The sequence below is a fragment of the Loxodonta africana genome, chromosome 23, assembly GCF_030014295.1.
Source record: "Loxodonta africana isolate mLoxAfr1 chromosome 23, mLoxAfr1.hap2, whole genome shotgun sequence".
Taxonomy (NCBI): Eukaryota; Metazoa; Chordata; class Mammalia; order Proboscidea; family Elephantidae; genus Loxodonta; species Loxodonta africana.
Genome location: NC_087364.1, coordinates 48,943,320 through 48,967,394, shown reverse-complemented (window position 1 = coordinate 48,967,394; position 24,075 = coordinate 48,943,320). Strand labels below are relative to the sequence as shown.

The following is a 24,075-nucleotide window of genomic DNA, read 5'->3' as shown; positions in this document are numbered from 1 at the left end:
ATATCTGAACATATATGTTTATATGTATCTAATAATTATATACTTAATTATATATAACCCACTAAAATCAAACCCACTGCCATTAAGTCGATTCTGACTCACAGCGACCCTATAGGACAGAGTAGAACTGCCCCATAGAGTTTCCAAGGAGCACCTGGTGGACTTGAACTGCCGACCTCTTGGTTAGCAGCTAAGCTCAGGGTGTATAAAGAGTTCCAGGAGTCAGAACACCCCTGTAAGGACAAAGTGGAAAAAAAAAACAAAACTATATATGTAAAAAATATATATATATATGTAGGCGCTACCAAATATATATATTTAGGGCACTGGGTGGGGTGGGTTATATATATATACCAAATATATATAATATTTTTATATATATATACCAAATATATATAATATTTTTATATATATACCAAATATATATAATATTTATATATATATATATACCAAATATATATATAATTTTATATATTTGGTAGTGCCTATATAGATACAGTTTTTTTTCCACTTTGTCCTTACAGGAGCGTTCTGACTCCTGGAACTCCTTCTACACCCTGAGCCTAACTAAAACTGAGAGGCATCTGACAAATACTTTTGCTGTATCTGTAGGTTGGGGTAGGTGTGCTTGACTGGCCTTACAAGCTAACCCAAGCCATGAGTTTGAAAGTAGAACTGAATGCAACAGATTGTGCAAGGGTGCAAAACCACGCCAGCAGCAGTTTAGGGTGGGAGTCCATAGCACTGCATTTCCACTGGAAAATGAACAACGGTGCAGGGAGATTAAAAGGTTTTCGAACCTCCTGGCTGTTAGCAAATGTTTGCCCCCCAAACACTTGCTTAATTCTCTGGAAGTTCTAAACAATTAGAAAGCCATGGGCAGGGATCCAAGTGGCTCTCACCCTGGAAAGCTCTGCCATTCTTACTATCATTAAAGAAAACGTTTATAACAAGTTCTTCTATTTAAAAACATTTGCTGATACAGCAAGCATAGTATCCTAAAATCTACATGGAACTAGGAGAGTGTAAAAAACCAAGCAAATGTTTGTGGAAACATTTAACTTGGAAAATGCTATTAGTGCTAATGTGTAATAAATGGAGTCGGAACCTAGCTGATTTCGAGACTAAAGGTGTAGTATCTGATTTCAACCAGCACTGCAGTTAGGAGTTGAAAAGCTGAATTGATTGTATGTTTATTTAGGTTGAAGCTGTGACACAACCTGGGGGGAAAGAAAATTTGTCTTCAATTTTGAAATGTGAATGTGTGTGATAAATGAATTGGTATAAAGGTGGTAGAACAAAGTCCTCCAGGGCAAAATTGCAATAGCTCAAACTCACATTTCAAAAACAAAGAGAACATGGTTTAGCTGAAGTTTATATTGTCAGGGAATGCCTAATGCCCTTGCCAAATAAGGCTCATTCTGAGTATTTGGTTTTGCAAAATATATGCAGAATCTGACCACTTCCAATACTTCCTTGTCTATCACTCTAGTCCATCCTTGCTTGGACCATTGCTTTGCACTCATGCTTCCTCTCTGGTCCTCATACAATCTGGTCTCCACATACCGGTCAGTGTGGTCCTTCTAAAACCGAGTCAGATTATGTCTCTCTGCTGCTCAAAGTCTCCAATGGCTTTTCATCTCAATCAACATTAAATTCAAACACTTTACCCTGAGGAGCTTCTTGCCACCCCTCTGACTTCATTTTCAATCACTTTTCTCCTTGCTTCCACCACTCTAGTGACCTTGAAAAAGCCCTGGTGGCACAATGGTTAAGTGCTCAGCTGCTAACCCAAAGGTTGGAGGTTCGAACCCACTCAGCGGCTTCGTGAGAGAAAGGCCTTCTCCCGTAAAAATTATAGCTTGAAAACCCTATGGGGCAGTTCTACTCCATCACATGGGACTGGTATGAGTTGAAAATCGACTCAATGGCACCCAACAACAGCAACAAGCTACCTTTGCCTCTTTCTTGAAAGTACCAAACACATTTCCACCTCATGGCCTTTGTACTTTCTAATCCCTTTGCCTGGATGCCCTTTTCTCTGACATCTGCACCTCTACTTCTGCTCCAGTGTCACCTTCTCAGAGGCCATATCTGTCAACCTCTCCGCCTCCCACCACCACCCCTGAAGCTCTTGCCTTTTTCTTCACCCTGGCTTATATTTCTTCATATTACTCATCATCTCCTGACACATTTTATATCTCTACTCCTTCAGAAAAGCAGGAGTTTCATCTGTTCTGTTCATGCATTATCCTCAGCTATTAAAACAGAGCCTACAAAACGGTGGGCTTTCATGAACGTATCAGTGAGTGAATAAGTACCTGCACTTTATGCTAAGTCTTCGACTCATGGAGACCTTAGGTACAACCAAAGGCTTAGACCTAGGCTGCTAACCGAAGATTGGAGGTTTGAGTCCACCTAGACGCTTCTCTGAAGGAAGGCCTGGCAATAAAACACTTCAGCTTTGAAAACAGTGTTTATTTTTTCCCCTTTATTTTGGATTACTTTTTCGGAGAATTAAACAAAGCCTGGTCCTGCATCATCTCATTATCTCTAGCATGTTCAATCCATCATTGCAGAATTGTGTCAAACCACCTTATCAAGGGTCTCCTTTGCCCTCCGTGGCCTTGTACTTCACCAAACATGATGTCCACCTCTAACGATGGATCCCTCCTGGTGATGTATCCAAAGCAAGTGAGTCAGACAATGTTCTGTTGTGATCCATACGGTTTTCACTGGCTAATTTTTGGAAGTAGGTCACCAGGCCTTTCTAGTCAGTCTTAGTCTGGAAGCTCCACTGAGGCCTGTCCACCATGGGTGACCCTGCTGGTATTTGAAACACCAATTGCATAGCTTCCAGCATCACAACAGCATGAAAGCCCCACAGTGTGACAGAGTAGCAGACAGTTTAAATCTAGAAATCTATAATAAGTAAATATGTTTAGATAAAATACTTTGGTTTTTTAAAAAAATGCTTATTTTTTCACTTATTTTGGATTACCTTCTTGAGATCATATTTTGCTGTGCGATTTACAGCTTTTTTTGAAAACTGAGCAAGGCCCTTTTATAGTTACTCTAATATAGTTATAGCAACCAAATGATATACAATTGTATTATTCTAACATATTCTAAATAAATATTCATTCTTCTTTTTCCTGCCTTGACGAATTCTCTTTCTCTCTTTTTAATAATACTTTATTGTGTTTTCGGTGAAGGTTTACACAATAAATTAGGTACCCATTTGGCAATTTCTACACAAATTGTTTAGTGACATTAGTTACATTTTTCACAATGTGTCAACTTTCACTTTAGTTGCATTCTAGTTGTTCCCTTTCCAGTACTCTAGTTTCCCTGCCCCCTTATCTTCTCATCTTAGTTTTAGAGTAATTGTTGACCTTTGATCATATAGATTTTTTTTTAAGGGAGCATCATACTCACAGATAATATTCTTTATTTTGTGTGCCAATCTGTTATTTCACTAAAAGGTGACCTCAGGGGATACTTTCGATTCAAGGTTTGAAAACTGTCTCAAGGTTATAGTCTCAGGGATTCCCTAGTCTCAACTGGTCCGCAAGTCTAAACTTTTTAAGAATTTGGGTTTTGTTCCATGTTTTTCTCTCATTCTATCAGGATCTATCTATTGTGGCCCTTATCAGAACGATTGGTAGTGGTAACTGGGCACCACCTAGTTCTTCTGGTCTCAGGGTAGATGAGGCAGTGATCTGTATAGGCTATTAGCCCTGTAAAAAAGTTTCTTGTCTGAGGCTTTGGTTTCCTTCTTTCTCTTTTGCTCCTGATGAGTAGAGACCAATAGTTGTATCTTAGATGGCTACTTGCAAGCTTTTAAGACCCCAGATTCTACTCACCTCACTAGGATGCAAACATAAACTTTGTGAAACCAGTTGACTGAGTTGTCCCATGAGACAATAGAAAACCATTTCACAAGGTGTTTGGATTTGGTCAAAAAATCATCTGTAACTGTATCCTCTATGAATATATATGTGTGCATACACATATCTGTACATACACATACATATAGGTACTTCTATCTGTGCACTCATATGTACTCACCTATACCTACCTGTATACATTTATGCCTATACACCTACATATGTGACCATACAGTCTTTTTTGGTTTTTGTTGCCAAATTATAAATGTCATTTTCTTTAACACAAATATTCTTTTCTCTTGTGTGATTTTGCCGGCATCATTTACCTTGGTAAAGCTGGAATCATTACTCCCACCTTCTGGTCTACTTTTCCTATCCCCCAAAATAACAAGTATCTACAATCTAGAGAATGATTCCCCTTCCTCCCCCACCCTCCCCGGTAATCACCAATGAACATTGGTCTCTGTACACGTACCTATTCTTGTCTTCTTACAAAATTGGGATCATAGAATACTTGTCCTTATGTGATCGACTTATTTCACTTAGCATTATGTCCTCCAGATCCATCCATGTTATAATATGTTTCACAGACACATCATTTTTCTTTGTGGTGGCATAGTATTCCATTGTATGTATGTACCACATTTTGCTCATCCATTCATCCACTAAAGAGCACTTAGGCTGCTTCCAATTTTTTTTTTTTTTTTTTTTTACTAGTGTGAATAATGCTGCAATGAACATACCTGTGCATATGTCCATCCGTGTTTCTTCTATTAGACCTCTAGGGTACATACCTAGGAGCAGGATTGCTGGATCATAAGGTAGTTCTATTTCTAGTTTTCTGAGGAAGTTCCATACCATTTTCTATAGTGGTTATATCATTTTTACAGTCCTGCCAGCAATGAATAAGGGTTCAAATCTCCCCACATACTTGCCAAAGTTTGTTATCTGTATTTTTTATCAGTGCCGTTTTAGCATGGGTGAGATGGTATCTCATTGTAGTTTTAACTTGCATCTCTCTAATGGTTAAGGAAGATCAGTTAATATAACTATTATTCAAATTTATGCACGAACCACTAATGGCAAAGATGAAGAAATTGAAGATTCTGTAGTCTAAAATTGATTGGACATACAATTAGGATGCATAGATAATTACTGGTCATTGGAATGCAAAAGTTGGAAACAAAAAAGGATCAGTACTTGGAAAGTATGGCCTTGGTGATAGAAACGATGTTGGAGATTGAAAGACAGAATTTTGCAAGTTCAACAACTTCTTCATTGCAAATACCTTTTTCCAACAACATAAACGGTGACTATACATGTGGAATTCACTACATGGAATACAAAGGAATCAAATCGACTCCATCTGTGGAAAGAGATGATGGAAAAGCTCAATACTCTCAAAACAAGGCCAGGGGCTGTCTGCGGAAGAGACCCTCAATTGCTCATACGCAAGTTCAAGTTGAAACTGAAGAATATTAGAATAAATGCATGAAAGCCAAAGTAGGACCTTGAGTATATCCCACCTGAATTTAGAGACCATCTCAAGAATAGATTTGACACATTGAATACTAATGACTGAAGACCAGACATGTTGTGAAATGACATCAATACATCATACATGAGGAAAGCAAAAGGTCATTAAAAAGATGGGAAAGAAAGAAAAGACCTAAATGGATGTCAGAAGAGGTTCTGAAACTTGCCCTTAAAGGTTGAGCAGCTAAGGCAAATGGAAGAAATAATGAAGTAAAAGAGCTGCACAGAAGATTTCAAAGGGCAGCTCAAGAAGACAAGGTATTATAATAACATGTGCTAAGACCTGGAGATAGAAAGCTGAAAGGGAAGAACACACTCAGCATTTCTCAAGCTGGAAGAACTGAAAAAGACATTCAAGACTCCAGTTGCAATATGGAAGGATTCTACGGGGAAAATATTGAATAACACAGGAAGCATCAAAAGAAGATGGAAGAAATACAGAGAGAGTATACCAAAAAGAATTGGTCAACATTCAACCATTTCAGGAGGTAGCATATGATTGGGAACCAATGGTACCAAAGGAAGAAGTCCAAGCTGCACTGAAGGCATTGATGAAAATGAGGCTCCAGGAATTGATGGAATACTAATTGAGATGTTTCAAAAAACGGATGCAGCGCTGCAAGTGCTCACTCATCTATATCAAGAAATTTGGAAGACAGCTACCTGGCCAACTGACTGGAAGAGATCCATATTTATGCCTGTTTCAAAGAAAGGTGATCCAACCAAATGTGGAAATTATGAAACAGTACCATTAATATCACACGTAAGTAAAATTTTGCTGAAGATCATTCCAAAGCAGCTGCAGCAGTACACCAATGGAGAGCTGCCAGAAATTCAAGCCAGATTCAGAAGAAGACATGAAACCAGGAATATCATTGCTGATGTCAGGTGGATCCTGGCTGAAAGCAGAGAATGCCAGAAAGATGTTTACCTGTGTTTTATTGACTATGCAAAAGCATTCGACTGTGTAGATCATAACAAATTATGGATAACATTGTGAAGAATGAGAATTCCAGAACACTTAATTGTGCACATGAGGAACCTGTACATAGATCAGGAGGTAGTCATTCGAACAGAATGAGAGAATGCTGCATGGTTTAAAGTCAGGAAAAGTGGGCGTCAGGGTTGAATCCTTGCACTATACTTATTCAATCTGTATGCTGACCAATTAATCTGAGAAGATGGACTATATGAAGAAGAATGGGGCATCAGGATTTGAGGAAGACTCAATAACAACCTGCATTATGCAGATGACACGACCTTGCTTGCTGAAAGTGAATAACACTTGAAGCACTTACTGATGAAGATCAAAGATCACAGCCTTCAGTATGGATTACACCTCAACATAAAGAAAACAAAAATCCTCACAACTGGACCAATAAGCAACATCATGATAAATGGAGAAAAGACTGAAGTTGTCAAGGATTTCATTTTACTTGGATCCCACAGTCAACACCCATGGAAGCAGCAGTCAAGAATCAAAAGACTCATTGCATTGGGCAAATCTGCTGCAAAAGACCTCTTTAAAGTGTTAAAAAAAAAAAAACAAAGGTATCACCTTGAAACTGAATTGCACCTGACCCAAGCCATGGTGTTTTCAATGGCCTCATATACATGTGAAAGCTGGGCAATGAATAAGACTGAAGAAGAATTGATGCCTTTGAATTGTGGTGTTGGCAAAGAATATTGACTATACCAAGGACTGCCGAAAGAACACGCAAATTCATCTTGGAAGAAGTACAACCAGAATGCTCCTTAGAAGCAAGGATGCAGAGGCTATGTCTCCCATACTTTGGACGTTGTGATGGTTAAGATTGCGTGTCAAATTTGCTGGGCCATGATCCTCAGTGCTTTGGCAGTCGCATAATATTATGATCATGTCCCTGTTGAGATTTGATATCTGATCGCCCCGGTGATGGAATCTGTTGTGAGTAGCCATTTGGTTGGAAAGGAGTTCCCTTGGGTGTATGGCCTGATTCCAAATATAAGCAGACATTCTGGCTTTTGCCTGCTCGGGATCTTGCAGCTGACTCCTGTTTGTCTGACCTCGCCAGTTCTTGAGCCAGCAGCTTACCTCCCAATCTTGGGTTTGCCAGCCCTCGCAGCTACGTGAATCAGGAGAAGCCTTGTGGTCTTGCCTGCTGATCTTGGGATCCGTCAGTCTTCACAGCCTGTGAGCAAGAGCCCTGCTCTCTGATCTGCCAATCTTGAGCTCGCCAGCCCCTGTGGCTACATGAATCAGGAGAAGCGTCTATCCCAATCCACAGATTTGGGACGTTCCAGCCTCTACAATTGTGTGAACCGTTTCCTTTATATAAATCTCTATTTATATTTTGTGCTTTAATGATTTTGTTTATCTAGAGAACTCAGACTAAGACATTTGGTACCGAGAGTGGTTCTAGAGAAACAAAGTTATAAAGATGAGTTTTCTAAACTGCTTCTCAATTCTAGTTAGTCTTAAAGATGTTGATGATTCTGCACTGTTAATCCATGGTGTGGGGTGGCAATACAAATATGCAAAATATCACCACCAATAGGTCAGGTATGGTGAAAGGTGAGGCTTTAGGTGAACACGTGTGATATCTTTCTACAGTTTTGTAATAATGAGAAGTGTACGGAAACTGGTTGGTTGGTCCTATTTTCGCTAGGCAAACTGAAGAAAGAAAGAGATGTGCTCAGGGCTTCAGACTCAAAGCTCTGATGCCACATAAATGACCTCAAAGTTTCCACTTCTGCTTTGAAAAAAAACCTAATTTCTTGTAGTAACAGAGTTGATATTGCTGAAAACCAAACTCGAAGTCTTATTGTAAGAGTGGCTAAATTACAATGCTGCCAGATCAATTGCCAGCCTCAAGAGCTGTCTGAAGTTAAAGTGAGGGCATTCATTAGGAAGAAATGGGATCCTGAACCTTGGGATGGGGACATATGGGCAGATAATCAGGAAGCTGGAGACATTAAGCCCCTAAATTCTGTTTAATCACTCCTGCCAAGAAAACCACCCCCATCTGAAGAAATTACTCCATGTTTGTGCTAAACCTCCCTGCCCAGAAAAATGATTAGCCCCTCCACTCCCACCTAATGAGGTTAACCCAGCTGGCCCCTAAAGAGCCCTTGCCTGAATCATTGCCTGGGGCATCCCCTGAGGCAGATGGCTTATGAGACAATGCTGAACGCTCTCAAAACAATTCAACACTACAGATTCTGGCTTCTAGACCTATAACTAGACTTAAGCTACAGCAACTCCAAAAGGTGAAGTACAAAGTGTGACCCAGGCGGAGGTACACTACACTCCAAAAGAATTGATTGGCTTTTCTAATAAGCATAAACAGAAACAGGGGGAATATGTGTGGGAATTGCTATTAAGGGTGTGGGATAATGGTGCAAGGAGCATAAAGATGGATCATTCTGAGTTTATTGATATGGGTCCACTAAGTACAGATTCTTCATTCAATGTTTAAGCTTGAGAACTTAGGAAAGGATCTAATAGTTTATTTGGTTGGGTTGCTGAAGCATGGATTACATGGTGGCTGACACTAAATCAAGCTGAAGTATCAGACCTGCCTTGTTATACTGTAGAAGAAGTTATCCAAAGGCTTAGGGAAATTGGCAGGCTACAGTGGATTTGTCAGGTAGGGCCCACAGGCCCACACATGGCGTGCCAGGAGGACACACTTTTTACCATAACTGTAAGGAACAAATTTGTGAAGGGAGCTCTAGCATTCTTGAAGACTGCTGTGATTGCTATTTTACGTAAATCAGATTTGACAGTGGGAGCTGCCCTAACTGAATTAAGACACCTAACTACAATGGGGCTGATTGGATCCTGTGGTAGTAGGGGCCAAGTGGTGGCGCTCAATTGACGAAGACAAGGTGGGTGTGATTACAGCTATGGACAACAGAGTCAAAGCAGTAATCAGAATGGTCTGACTCATGGACTTATGCCATTGACTATTTAGCCATGGTGTCCCCAGGAGTGAAATAGATAGGAAAACTATTAATAATATTTACTTGATCTGTACAAATGGTTGAATTTTAGGTCAGGTGAACAGCAGTCTAACTTGAATTGTCAGAATAGAGAGTCACAGTCCTTCAGTCAATTTCCAGACTTGAGAGAGTTCAAAGACCCATAACCCCTTGAATGAAGGGGAAGCTGAGCACCCTTGAGGAAGGACTCCAATACACTGCCAAAAATTTATGTTACTTTTTCTCACAGCCTTCCCCAAAGGGATCTATGCCCTTTTACAAGAGTGGCTGTTCTTTGGGGAAAAGGAAATAATCAGACTTTTGGGGGATTGGTGGATACTGACAATGTTCTGCTGCTGTTCATAAGGTTTTCACTGGCTAATGCTTTTCAGAAGTAGACTGCCAGGTCCTTCTTCCTGGTCTCTTAGTCTGGAAGCTCAGCTGAAACCTGTTCTCCATGGGTGACCCTGCTGGTATCTGAATACCAGTGGCATAGCTTCCAGGATCACAGCAACACACAAGCCCCACAGTATGACAAACTGACAGAACAAGGGGATACTGATTGGTTTAAAGTCAGGAAAGGTATGCATCAGGGTTGTATTCTTTCACCATACCTATTCAATCTGTATGCTGAACAAATAATACGAGAAGCTGGACTATATGAAGAAGAACGGGGCATCAGGATTGGAGGAAGACTCATTAACAACCTGCGTTATGCAGATGACACAACCTTGCTTGCTGAAAGTGAAGAGGACTTGAAGCACTTACTACTGAAGATCAAAGACCACAGCCTTCAGTATGGACTGCACCTCAACATAAAGAAAACACAAATCCTCACAACTGGACCAATGAGCAACACCACGATAAACGGAGAAAAGATTGAAGTCAAGGATTTCATTTTATTTGGATCCACAATCAACAGCCATGGAAGCAGCAGTCAAGAAATCAAAAGACGCATTGCACTGGGCACATCTGCTGCAAAGGACCTCTTCAAAATGTTAAAGAGCAAAGATGTCACCTTGAAAACTAAGGTGCACCTGACCCAAGCCATGGTATTTTCAATCACATCATATGCATGTGAAAGTTGGACAATGAATAAGGAAGACCAAAGAAGAGTTGACGCCTTTGAATTGTGGTGTTGGTGAAGAATATTGAATATACCATGGACTGCCAAAATAACAAATAAATTTGTCTTGGAAGAAGTGCGGCCAGAATGCTCCTTAGAGGCAAGGATGGCGGACTGCGTCTTACAAACTTTGGACATGTTGTCAGGTGGGATCAGTCCCTGGAGAAGGACATCATGCTTGGCAGAGTACAGGGTCAGCGGAAAAGAAGAAGACCCTCAACAAGGTGGATTGACACAGTGGCTGCAACAATGAGCTCAAGCATAACAACGATTGTAAGGATGGCGCAGGACTGGGCAGTGTTTCGTTCTGTTGTGCACAGGGTCGCTATGAGTCGGAACCGACTTGATGGCACCTAACAACAACAGTGGATACTGACTCTGAACTGACACTAATTCCAGGAGATCCAAAATGTCACTATGGCCCACCAGTCAGAGTGGGGGTGTATGGAAGTCAGGTTATTAATGGAGTCTTGGCTCATGTCTGTCTCACAGTAGTTTTAGTGGGTCCCTGAACCTATCCTGTAGTGATTTTCCCACACTGGATCCCTGACAAATGGAGTAAGAGCTATTATGGTAGGAAAAGCCAAGTGGAAGCAATTAGAATTGCCCCTACCTAGGAAAATAGTAAACAAAAAGCAATACCGCATTCCTGGAGGGATTGAAGAGATTATTTGCTACCACCAAGGACTTGAAGGATGCAGGGGTGGTGATTCCCACCACATCCCCGTTCAACTTATCTATTTAGCTTATGCAAAAAACAGATGGATCTTGGAGAATGACCGTGGATTATCAAAAACTTAACCAGGCGGTGACTCCAATTGCAGCTGCTGTTACAGATGTAGTTTCATTGCTTGAGCAAATTAATACATCTCCTGGTACCTGGTATGCAGCTATTGATCTGGCTAATGCCTTTTTCTCCATACCTGTTTTGAAGGACCATCAGAAGCAGTTTGCCTTCGGCTGGTAAGGCTAGCAATACACCTTCAGTGGCCTACCTCAGAGCTACATCAACTCTCCAGCTGTATGTCATAATTTAGTCTGCAGGGACCTTGATCACCTTTCCCTACCACAAGATGTCACACTGATCCATTACATTGATGATGTTATGTTAATTGTACCTAGTAAGGAAGAAGTGTCAATAACTCTGGACTTATTGGTGAAATATTTGCGTGCTAGGGGATGGGAAATTAATCCTACAAAAATTCAAGCACCTTCCACCTCAGTGAAATTTCTAGGGGTCCAGTGGTGTGGGGCATGTCAAGGTACTCCTTCTAAAGTGAAGGATACATTATTGCATCTGGCTGCCCCCACAACTAAAAATGAGGCACAACGCCTAGTGGGCCTCTTTGGATTTTGGAGGCAACATATTCCTCATTTTGGTGTGCTACTCTGGCCTATTTATCAAGTGACTTGAAAAGCTGTTAGTGTTGAGTGGGGCCCAGAACAAGAGAAGGCTCTACAACAGGCTCAGGCTGCTGTGCAAGCTGCTTTGGGCCATATGATCCGGCTAATGCAATGGTGCTTGAGGTGTCAGTGGCAGAAAGAGATGCTGTTTGGAGTCTTTGGCAAGCCCTTTGTGGCAAATCACAGTGCAGACCTTCAGTATTTTAGAGCAAAGCCCTGCCATCCTCTGCAGATAACTACTTTCCTATTGAGAAACAGCTTTTGGCTTGTTACTGGGCCTTAGTAAGGGCTGAATGCTTAACCATGGGACGCCAAGTCACCATGTGGCCTGAGCTGCTCATCATGAACTGGTGTCGTCTGACCCACCGAGTCATAAAGTTGGATGTGCACAACAGCACTCCATCATTAAGTGGAAGTGGTATATATGAGATCGGGCCCAAGCAGGGCCTGAAAAAAAAAAGCCACAAGTAAATTGCGTGAAGTAATGGCCCAAATGCTCGTGGTCTCCATTCCTGTCACATTACCTTCCATCTCCCAGTCTGCACCTATGGCCTCTTGGGGAGTGCTTTATGACCAGTTGACTGAAGCAGAGAAAACTCGTTCCTGCCTTAGAGATAGTTCTGTGCAATATGCAGGCACCCCTCGAAAGTGGACAGTTACAGGGCTACAGCCTCTTTCTGGGACCTCCCAGAAGGGCAGTGGTGAAGGGAAATCCTTTCAATGGGCAGAACTTCGACCAGTGCACCTAGTTGTTCACTTCGCTTGGGAGGAAAAATGGCCAGATGTGCAATTGCATGCTGATTCATGGGCTGTGGCCAATGATTTGGCTGGATAGTCAGGGACTTGGAAGGAACATGATTGGAAAATTGGAGACAAGGGTTTATGGGGAAGAAGTATGTGGATAGACCTCTCCGAATGGGGCAAAAAATTGAAGATATTTGTGTCTCATGTGAATTCTCACCAAAGGGTGACCTCAGCAGAGGAGGGTTCTAACAATCAAGTGGATAGAATGACACGTTCTGTGGAAACCATTCATTCTCTTTCCCCAGCTACTCCCATCATTGCTCAATGGGCACATGAACTAAGTGGCCATGGCGGCAGTGATGGAAGTTATGCACTAGCCTGGCAACATGAACTTCCATTCACCAAGGCTGACTTGGCTACAACCACTGCTGAGTGCTCAATCTGCCAGCAGCAGAGACCAACAATGAGTCCCCAGTATGGCACCATCCCTCAAGGTGATCAGCCAGCAATCTGGTGGCAAGTTGATTACATTGGATCACTTCCACCATGGAAAGGGCAGCCTTTTGTCCTTACTGGAATAGACACTTACTCTGGATATGGATTTGCTTTCCCTGCATGCAATGCTTCTGCCAAAACTACCATCTGTGGACTTACAGAATTTCTTATCCACCATCATGTTATCCCACACAGCATTACCTCAGGTCAAGGGACTCACTTCACAGCAAATGAATGCAGCAGTGGGCCCACGCTCATGGAATTCACTGATCTTATCATGTTCCCCATCATCCTGAAGAAGCTGGCTTGATTGAACAATGGAATGGCCTTCTAAAGACATAATTATGGCACCAGCTAAGTGGCAATACCTTGCAAAGTTGGGGCAACGTTCTCCAGGAGGCGGTATATGCTCTAAATCAGCATCCAATATATGGTGCTGTTTCTCCCATAGCCAAGATTCAGTTACTGCCACATGACCAGTTGCAGAAATGAGGACTGTAATTGTTATGAGTATTTCTACTTTGAATGTGTGAATCAAATATTTTTGTTTTCTTCACTTATGAAATATAAGATGTAAATAGGGCTAGTGAATTTACATATGTATGTGTGTTTGTTGTATGCTGTATCATGTTAGGTGCAAGTATGACTTTATAATTGTCTTTATTCAGAGATTATGTATGGTTTAAGGAGAAGTGTAAAGGTTCCACGTTGGCAACGGGTAAATTGTGATGGTTAAGATTGTATGTCAAATTTGCTGGGCCATGATTCTCAGTATTTTGGCAGTTGCTTAATGTTGTGATTACTTCCTTGTTGAGATCTGATATGTGATCACCCCCATGATGGGATCTGCTGTGAGTAGACAACCTGTTGAAAGGGATTTTCCTTGGGTGTGTGGCCTGTATTCGAATATAAGCAGATGTTCTGGTTTTTGCCTGCTGTGAATCCTGCAGCTGGCTCCTATTCATCTGACCTCCCTGGTTCTTGAGCTAGCAGCTTATCTGCCAGTCTTGGGTTCACCAGCCCCTGCAGCTATGTGAATCAGGAGAAGCCTTGTGCTTTTCCCTGCCGATGTTGGGATTTGTCGATCTTCACATCCTGTGAGCAAGAGCCCTGCTCTCTGACCTGCCGATCTTGGATTTGCCAGCCCCTGCAGCTATGTGAATCAGAAGGAGCCTCTATCCTGATCCACAGACTTGGGACATTTCAGGCTCTACAACCATGTGAGCCATTTCCTGATATAAATTTCTCTCTCTCTCTATATATATTTATACACTTTATTGATTTTGCTTCTGTAGGGAACTCAGCCTAAGACAGATATGTTATCAGGAGGGTCAGTCCCCGGAGAAGGACATCACGCTTGGTAAGGTCGAGGGTCAGCGAAAAAGAGGAAGACCTTCAATGAGATGGATTGACCCAGTCGCTGCAACGATAAGCTCAAGCATAATTATTGTGAGGATGGTGCAAAATCAGGCAGTGTTTCATTCGGTTGTACATAGGGTTGCTACGTGTCGGAACTGACTTAACGGCACCTAACAATGACATGAAGCTTCTATGACTTTGCCTTGTTCTTTTAGGAATTTTATAGTTTTAGGTGTGACATTTAGATCTTTGATCCACTTTGATTTAGTTTTTGTGTATGGAGTAAAGTGTTGGTCCTCTTTCATTTTTCTGCAAGTGGATATACAGATTTACCAGCACAATTTATTAAGGAGACTGTTTCTTTCCCCTTGAATGGATTTTGACCACTTGTTGAAAATCAGCTGTCCATAAATGAATTTATTTATTTTATTTCAATTCTATTCCACTAGTCTATGTGTCTATCATTGGACAAATACCAGCATGTTTTGATTACAGTAGCTGTATAGTATGTTTTGATATCAGGGAGTGTGAGGCCTCCTGCTTTGTTCTTCTTTTTCAATAGTGCTGTGGCTAGTCAGGGCCTCTTTCCTTTCCATATAAAGTGGGTCATTAGTTTTTCCATTTTTGTAAACAATGTTGTTGAGATTTGTATAGAGATTGCATTGTACCTGTAGATTGCCTTAGGTAGTATTGACATTTCCCTATTGTTATGGATTGAATTGTGTCCCCCATAAATGTGTGTCAACTTGGCTAGTCCATGATTCCCAGTATTGTGTGATTATCCACCATTTTGTCATCTGGTGTGATGTGTTGTAAATCCTACCTCTAAGATGTTAATGAGGTGAGATTAGCGGCAGTTACATTAATGAGTTGGGATTCAATCCACAAGATTTGGTTGTATCTTAAATCAATCTCTTTTGAGATATAAAAGAGAGAAGCTAGCGGAGAGACATGGGGACCTCATACCATCCAGAAACAAGAGGCAGGAGAATAGTGTGTACTTTGGACCCAGGGTCCCTGGGCTAAGAAGCTCCTAGACCAGGGGAAGATTGATGACAAGGACCTTCCTTCAGAGCCAACAGTGTAGCCTGCTAGACTGTGAGAGAATAAATTTTTCTTTGATAAAATCATCTCCTTGTGGTAATTCTGTTATAGTAGCCCTAAATAACTATATTAAGTCTTGCAATCCATGTGTGCAGAATGTCTTTCCATTTATGTAGGCCTGTCTTAATCTCTTGTGGTAGTGTTTTGTTATTTTCATTGTATAAGACTTCTGTGTCCCTGGTTAGGTTAATTCCTAGGTATTTTATTGTTTTGGGGGCTGTTGTAAATGGTATTGTTTTCTTTTTGGGATATTCCTTGTTAGTGTAAAGGAACCCAACTGATTTTTGTGTGTTGAACTTGTATCCTGCAACGTTGTTGAATTATTCTATTAGATCCAGTAGTTTTCTTGTGGAGTCTTTAGGGTTTTCTATGTGTAAAAACCAAACTAAACTCATTGCTGTTGAGTCAATTCTGACTCATAGAGACCCTACAGGACAGAGTAGAACTGCCCCATAGGGTTTCCAAGGAGTGGCTGGTGGATTCAAATTGCCGACCTTTTGGTTAACAGCCAACCTCTTAATCGCTGCACCACCAGGGCTCCTTTCTATGTATTAGGATCATATAATCTACAAATAGAGATAGTTCCACTTGTTTCTTTCCTATCTGGATCTCTTTTATTTTTCTTTCTTGACCTATTGTTCTGGCTAGGATTTCCAGTACAATACTGAATAAGAGTGGTGGTAATGGGCATCCTTGCCTCATCCTCATTCTCAAGAGGTAGGCCCTCAAGTCTTTCTTCACTGAGAACAACGTTAGCTGTTGGTTTTGCATTAAAAAATCAAAAACAAAACCTGTTGCCATTGAGTCCATTCCAACTCATAGCAACCATATGCCCTCAATTATGTTGAGAAATTTCCCTTTCGTTTCTGTTTTTTAGAGTTTTTATGAAACGCTGTAGACTTTTATCAAATGCCTTTTCTGCATCAATTGATATGATCATGTGTATTTTTCTTTTTTCCTTTCTTTTATTTACGTGGTGAATTACATTGGTTGATTTTCTAATGCTGAACCACCATTGCATTCCTGGTATGAATCCCACTTGATTGTGGTGTATGATTTTTTTTAATATGTTGTTGAATTCTGTTGCCTACAATTTTGTTGAAAATGTGTGCATCTATATTCATGAGGGGTATTGGTCTACAATTTTCTTTTCTTTCTTTCTTTTTTTTGTGATGTTTTTGCCTGATTTGGGTATCAGGGTGATGCTGGGTTCATAGAATGAGTTAGGGAGTATTCTTTCCCCTTGTATGTTTTTGAACAGTTTGAATAGAATTGGTGTCAACTCTTCCCTGAATGTTGGGTAAAATTCCCCAGTGAAGCCATCTGGTCCCGGGCTTTTTATTGTTGGCAGTTTTTCTCATGATATCTTCAATCTCTCATTTTGTTATGGATCTGTTTAGATTTACTACTTCTAGTGTTAGTTTGGCCCCGATGCTGCAGTGGTTAAGAGCTCAGCTGCTAACCAAAAGGTCAGCAGTTCAAATCCACCAGCTGCTCCTCAGAGACCCTATGGGGTAGTTCTACTCTGTCCTATACAGTTGGTACGAGTTGGAATAGACTTGACGGCAATGGGTTTGGTTTTTGGTTAGTGTTGGTTTAGGTAGGTAGTGTGTTTGTAGGAATTTGTCCACTTCACTTAGGTTTTCAAATTTATTGGAGTACAACTTTTCATAGTATTGTTAAAACCCTCTTTATCTCAGTTGGGTCTGTTGTCATGTCTCCAGTTTCATTTCTTATTTTGGTTATTAGCCTCTTCTCATTTTTTTTTTTTTTGGTCAGTCTAGCCAGTTGTTTGTCTATTTTCTTGATCCTTTCACAGTACGAACTTCTTGTTTTGTTGATTCTTTCTATTTTCTTTTTTCTATTTCATTTATTTCTGCTCTGATCTTTATAATTTCCTTTCTTCTGGTGGCTTTGTGCTTTTCTCTTCCTTTTCTATTTGTTCAAGTTTTTGGTTTTATTTCTGATTTTTTTAATTTATTATTTTATTATTATTAATTTATTATATATAGATCTTTCTTTTTTAAATGTAGGCATTTATTGCTATGAATTTACCTCTGAGCACTGCTTTTACTGTTGCCCAAAGGTTTTGATATGCGTTTTCATTTTCATGTGATTCTAAGTATTTTTAATTTCACTTCTGATTTCTTCTATGACCCAATATTTTTTAGTAGTGTGTTATTTAGTTTCCATGTAATTATTATGATTTTTTTCTTATTCTTCCTGTTGTTGATTTCTAGCTTCATACAATTATGGTCAGAGAAGATGCTTTGTATGATTTTCAACTTTTTTAATTTGTTGAGACTTGTTTTGTGGCCCAGTGTATGGTCTATTGTAGATAAATGATTCATGTGCAATGCAGAAAAATGTGTATTGTTCTGATGATGGCTGGAGTGTTCTGTATACATCCATTAGGTTAAATCAGCTTATGGTTTTATTTACCTCAGTGTCCTTACTGATCTTTTTAGATGCTCTGTCTAGAATTGAAAGTGGTATTTGAAGTCCCCAATTATTATTGCAGAGTTATCAATTTCCCCTTTCATATTAGTTGGTGTTTGTTTCATGCATTTTGGAGCACTGATGTTAGATGCATATATATTTATAATTGTTATGTCTTCTTGATGGATATACCATTTGATGATTATATAATATCTTTCTTTATCTCTTGTAATAGATTTTGATTTAAAGTCTATTTTATCTGATATCAGTAGGGTAAATACGCACTCTTTTAAATGCCTTTTGCACATTTATTTAAAATCATGTTCCTTTGTATAAATGTGTAAATCCATGAAGATGAATACAATTTTAAAGTGTATGTAACCACTGAAAATATAGAGATATCTAAATAGGTCATTAGATGGGGTGGTTGGATCACTCTGGGCCTAATAGATAAGAAAGAGCGCCAAAAGGACTGGCTAAAGGTAACTAAGAAGACTTTTCTAGTGTTTCAGGTGGGGATGTAGGCGTCAGGGCAACCCCCTTTTAAAGAGTCATGTGGTAGACAGCCCACAAGCTGACCGTTGCTGGGAGAAATTATGAAATATATGAATGAATGGTCCACAAGAAGCTAAAATGAGGATATAGAAAACACATTGATTGTATGCCTTGGCAATAGCCCCTCTGTTTCTCCTCTTTTGAGATTTCTGATTCTAGCTTCTGTCAGACATATATTTTTATTTTAAACCTCACTAACCACACTGTTCTCATCTTTCATTCTGTCACTATTATGGTGGCTGAAGTGACTTATGTCAGCAGGTGACTGGGGATGAAGTATCTTGCTCCATCCTCTGTGTCTCTAGAGTAACATGTGTACAGGGGTTAATTAATCAACATTAATAATTCATTGCGAAGGAATGAATGAAACGAATGGTTGCTAATCAGGGGACCGTCAGGCTGACTGAAGGACAAAGGAATCATGCAGGTTATGTTGGTGACGGTTCTTGGGGAAGGAATGGATGTTCACTCTCACTATTTGAAGCAAAAGGGCACCTGGGTCTCACAGAGTCAAGGTGAGGCTGGAAGACAAGGCTAGGGGGAACAGTAGGAATGGAAGAAGCAATGCAAGGTAAAAAACAAAAAACCAGCCAACCAACCAAATAAAAAACCCACCAACCAACCAAACAAAAAACCCAGGAAGTAGGAAATAATCTCTGGCTGGGTCAGACTGGTCAGGGCAGAGCTGCTGCTGGGGCTATGACAGACTCTGTTCAGTGAGCCAAATCCCAAACATGGCCAATCCCTCCTCTCCTTGAGATTCAGTATATCTGACCTAGAAGGTGCATGGGGTTGTTGTGGGAATAGGCTTGGAGATTGCTGCCTGCAACTGCCTCTTGCCAAGACCATGTACATTTGGGGAGAGGTAAGTCCCTGCACAGGACAAATGGCTAATGAACCTGGCTGCTAGCAGAAATATTGGCAGTTCAAGCCCACCCAGAGGCACCTCAGAAGAAAGGCTGGTGATCTACTTCCAAAAAACCAGCCATTGAAAACCCTATGGAGCACATTTCTACTTTGACACTCATAGGTTTGACATGAATCCTGACTGACTCGAAGGCAACTAGGTAATTCTCTATAAGAAAATGATGCTAGCAAAAGATGATAGTAGACATCTAAAAATGACCTAGGCGATCTGGAAGTTAGTTTGAGTATAAAAAGTACCATGCAGGAAAATCGAGGCAGGAGATAAGGAGATTCACATTGGTATGTGTGTTTTTTCAGTGTAGTCCTGTTTCTGTTAAAAGCATTAATACAAATTAATAAGAAGAGCAATAATAGCACCACACAAAAACTAAAAACCAAATCTGTTGCTGTCAAGTCAATCTGACTTATAGCGACCCTACAGGACAGAGTAGAACTGCCCCATAAGGTTTCCAAGGAGCGGCTGGTGGATTTGAACTGCTGATCTTTTGGCTAGCAGCTGAATTCTTAACCACTGTGCCACCAGGGCTCCAATATCACCGTGGGATGGTAGGGGGGTAGGAATCCTGGCAATGGACATGAATAGATCATTCTCAGTAAAAGATACAAATAACCAGCAAACATGAAAAAATTGTGTATAGCATTACTGATTATCAAAGCAATACTGACTAAAACAAAATACTATTTCAATCCATCACACTTTCAAAATTCTAAGCAAGAGAACACGTAATACGGGAAAGTATTTTTTCAACATCTCATAGAGCCTCAGAAATGTTTATAAATGTTGATCTAGTATTTGTGCCACCAGGGCTCCAGTATTTCTACATTTAGGACTCTATCCTAAGAATTTGGAGATTACCATAGTGTTCAGTCTAGCATGATTTATGAACTTAAAAAAAAAACATCTGGATACACCTTAATAGTCAACAATAGATAAATAGATAAATGACTGAAATATTACACAACCATTAGAAATTATATTCTAAAGAAATTTTAATGATAGATAAAAATGCTCATTATAAATAATCAGTGAAATAAACCAGATTCTAAAATATTTGTACAACACGATATTAATTTTGTAACAAACTTTTATCTACACATAGAAAAAAATTAAAAGAGAATATGCCAAAATATTAACAATGAGTGTGTGTGTGTGTGTGTGTGTGTGTGTGTGTGTGTGTGTACGGAGGGGGTTATAAACCAAAAATCCAAACCCATTGCCACTGAGTCGATTTGGACTCATAGCAACCCTGTAGGACAGAGTAGAACTGCCCCATAGAGTTTCCAAGGAGCGCCTGGTAGATTCGAACTGCAGACCTTTTGGTTAGCAGCCATAGCACTTAATCACTACCCCACCAGGGTTTCCAGAGGGAGTTATAAACAAAACCCACTGCCAATGAGTTGACTCCGACTCATAGTGACCCTGTAGGACAGAGTAGAACTGCCCCATAGAGTTCCCAAGGAGCACCTGGTGGATTCGAACTGCCGACCTTTTGGTTAGCAGCTGTAGCACTTAACCACTAAGCCACCAGAGGAGGGGGTTGTAGGTGATTTTAATTAAATTTTTTTCCTATGGTTTCTAAAGGTTGCTTTTTGTTTGGTTTACAATGAGCATATATTACTTCTATACTGAGGGAAAAAAAATAAAAATTAAAGAGGATTTAGAATATCACTTACCTGGTAAAAATGTCAACTGCATATCCAGGTGGATATGTAACAGGATTTTTAAGTCATTTTTTCTTGACGTCTCTAAAGATATGACAGACTTGGAAAAAAGAAAAACAAATCTCTCAGGAACACAGAAACAATCACATACAGAGTCAGGCTACTTTTACAACTCACCTTTGGCAGGCCATGCTTTAATGTGGTATCTAAGCAACATATGACATTTTCCTATTGTGTTCCTTTAGCTTGGGGAGACAGGAATTAAGTTATTCGGGGGAGAGCAGCATTTAAATACATTTCTATTTGTAGCTGATAGAAAGACCTACTGTTATAGGTGCCAAATGTTTTAATGATGACACTTAAGAATTTGGAATGCAATTTTATAGCCCGCTGCTTCTCAACCAAAGTGTTGCAATGTCCAACGACAAGCCTGTAAGGGTGCTGTTGCTTGTGTACGTGATACTTATCAACTCATCTGTGACTAATAAAACTTGAGAAAAATGGATATTCAGACTTTGAGTAACATGCTTATCTTAAACTTGCCAAACTCCTTTTAGGCAATATTCTGTTTGCTCAGACGGCCATGTGTTTAATTGCAAAAATCTGTCAGTGTCAAAAGACATCAGTCGTTTCTGTCAACAAGCAAAGACTGACGGCTGTATGACTCGTCTATCATCAGGAAAAGATGTGCTCAAGAGAGAAAAATGTAGTTATCTAAGGAGGGCTGAGCAACTGTAGGCTACAGGACAACTGAGTGCCCCTCCCCCTGCCTTGGGCTGGAATATTATAATTTTCATTTCATGTAGTTCCATGTGTGCAGTAAGACAATATGTAACTCTGTTAGTCTCGGCTGCGTAATAGCCACTAGAGGCTTTAAAGTGGCCATCAGTTATTAACAGTTTGGTGTATGTGGTAGAGATCGCATCCTTTGGTCTTGGCAGGATGCAGTGTTGTGTAATGAGGCTGGTGCTGGCCTGCTTTCAGAGATACATTCCAAAAGGGCTGCTGTTCAAGCCACATGGCAACTGGTCCTCTTTCTCTAAAGACTTTTTTTTTTTTCTAAGTGGATGGAAAGATTGCTGTATTTGGGCAGTTGTGGGATGGGAATTTTCGTGTTTTATTCCCAATTTCTTATTTATGTTATGATTTGAATTATATACAGTTTGGGCTGTAGAGACATCAAGTCACAAATTCTAGTCTCCTGGTTTTTAAGCTGGGTGACCTTAGGTTGGTTACTTCACTTTTCTGAACCTCAGTTTCCTTACCTGTAAATTGCAGTAACAATCTAGAGAGTTGCAAGGTGCTTGGGTGATGCAAACGGTTTGTAATAGATTACTAGCCCACTGACTCGGAAGACTGGTAGTTCCAAGCAGCACCTGGAAGAAAGGCCTGGCTCTCCACTTCTGTAAAAGATGGTAGTTGTTGCCAAGAAAACCCTATGGAGCTCAGTTCTACTCTGTAACACATAGGGTCGCCATGAGTCAGCATGGACTAAACTGCAACTTTTTTTGAAGGGAGTTGCAAGGTTTAGCAACTTTGAAAACAAACTTTGTAAGCAAACTTAGTAAGCAAATAACTTATTAACTGCATCACTTCAGGTAAGTTATTTCATCTATCTGAGCCGCTGTTTCTTTATAAATTGGGGTCAATCATGGCTACCAGCTGCAATAGGTGAGGATTAGGTAACACCGGCAAAGCTCCTAGAACGGTGCCTGGGCACTTGGCAGCTCGAGTACCTGATAATAACACTCTCTGAGTTCATAGAGTTGGGTTATAAAACTTTGGAGAAGCGAGCATAGGAGCCCGGGACCAGGAGCGAGGCCCAGCCGCCGGAGCCCTCCTGCCTCGCCCGGGCCGCCAGCCTGCGCCGAGACTTACCCGGGACCCGGCACCGCCTCGCTCCACCCCCGCGAGGCCAGGCGAATCCGGGCGGCGGCGCTGCGCCGAGCCCCACTGGCCCTCCCTGCGCATCTCCCTCCTCCCGCCCCGCCAGCTGCGCCCGAGGCCGGAGAGTCTGTCTAGACCGCGCAGGTGCCCACGGCCGCCCTTGCCCTGCAGGTAGGCGACGCGCCGCGGCCGGGCGCACCGGGCTCCCGCAGGAGCTTGGCTTCCGCTGCCCACTCCCTGCGTCCCTCCTCCCGCTCGCCGAGAGCAGCTGGCCACTTCCCGCCCAAGTTGGACGGGACCTTGGCAGCTGAGTCTGCGGCGGGCGCCAGTGCCGCTGCGGCCTGGCGAACCAGCCTCCCTCGGGGCCCCAGGAGCCGCCCGTGCACGCCTTCCGGCCCAATTCCTGCAGAGTTAACGCGGAAAACTTCGGCGTGCACGTCTGCCTAGGCCGGCGGCTGCCTAGAGCGCGGAGCCGCGCTGGGCTCAGGGCTCCCCTTCCGCCGCCGTGGGGCCCCCAGTGCAGTGCTGCTAGGGTCTCCAGGTCTCCTTGCGCGCCCCTGGCTCTCCTCGGAGCTCGTTGACACAGGCTCTGCGTGCGCTGTGGGATGACAGGGATGGCGGGCGCAATGGGACTCGCATCCCGGACCAACCAGGAAGTGCTGCGTCCCGAGGCTTAGAGCACGCCAGATGCGCTGTTCTGGGCTTGTGGCCATACAGCTGCTCATCGCTAGGCCCACGATGTGTTGACGCCGAGGTGGGACGGGGGTGCAGGAGCTAGGAGCAGGCATGTGTTAAGGGGCTTGTTCTCCTCGCTCGGATTCACGGTATTTGGGACATATGTCCTGGGATCCAGGAGCGCCGCCCTTCAGACCCTCGACAGGATTTTGTGACGCCCTTCAGACCCGCCCTTGTAGAATCAGTCCAGAGCTACCATCGCGCCTATATTTGCTGTTTCTTTGTAATCCTGGATTATTGCCTTTTTAA

General features: G+C 41.5%; 1 protein-coding gene across 2 annotated transcripts in view; it reads left to right on the top strand.

Moving 5' to 3' along the window:
- The first annotated feature begins 23,157 nt into the window (after nt 1-23,157).
- Nucleotides 23,158-24,075, top strand: part of PLD1 (phospholipase D1) — a 230,693-nt gene continuing 229,775 nt past the window's right edge. For both annotated transcript variants that reach the window (XM_010596030.3, XM_023555502.2), the window contains exon 1: nt 23,158-23,262. The gene's annotated coding sequence lies outside the window, so the exon portion shown is untranslated. The remainder of the gene's footprint in view (nt 23,263-24,075) is intronic.